The following is a 771-nucleotide window of genomic DNA, read 5'->3' on the forward strand; positions in this document are numbered from 1 at the left end:
TGATCATCCTGCCTCAGTCTCCTAAGTAGCTGGGATTACTGGCGCCCACCACTAGGCCTGGCTAATTTTTGTATATTTAGTAGAAATGGGGTTTCATCGTGTTAGCCAGGCTGCCCTGGAACTCCTGACCTCAAGCGATCAGCCCACCTAGGTCTCCCAAAGTGCTGGGATTACAGTGGTGAGCCACCACGCCCGGCCAGAATGTTTAAGTCTAGTTAGGAGGGGAAGTAGCTTTCCCTCACCATATATTTATATTTTAAAATATGCATTCATTAAGTTTAGAATACTGGTAGGTGTACTCTTTTTTTCAGAGAAGGACCTTTATTTCTTAAAGCATCTGACAGTACCTACTCCATGCAGTTGTTTGTTTCTTTGTTGTTTGTTTTGAGACAGTCTTACTCTGTCACCCAGGCTGGAGTACAGTGGCACGATCTCAGCTCACTGCAACCTCTGGCTCCCAGGTTCAAGCAATTCTCCTGCCTCAGCCTCCTGAGTAGCTGGAATTACAGGTGCACACCACCATGCCCAGTTTATTTTTCTATTTTTAGTAGAGACCGACAGGGTTTCACCATGTTGGCCAGGCTGGTCTCAAACTCCTAAACTCCTGAACTCCTGATCCACCCCCTTGACCTCCCAAAGTACTGGGATTACAGGCAGAAGCCAAGGCTAGTGGCCTACTCCACACAATTGTAACAGTTACTAAATATTGTCATTCCATCCTGTGGGGTGGGGGTGAATAAAGATACATCTTAGCAAAAACAATACAGACAA

This window comes from Chlorocebus sabaeus, chromosome 24 (genome assembly GCF_047675955.1).
Source record: "Chlorocebus sabaeus isolate Y175 chromosome 24, mChlSab1.0.hap1, whole genome shotgun sequence".
NCBI lineage: Eukaryota > Metazoa > Chordata > Mammalia > Primates > Cercopithecidae > Chlorocebus > Chlorocebus sabaeus.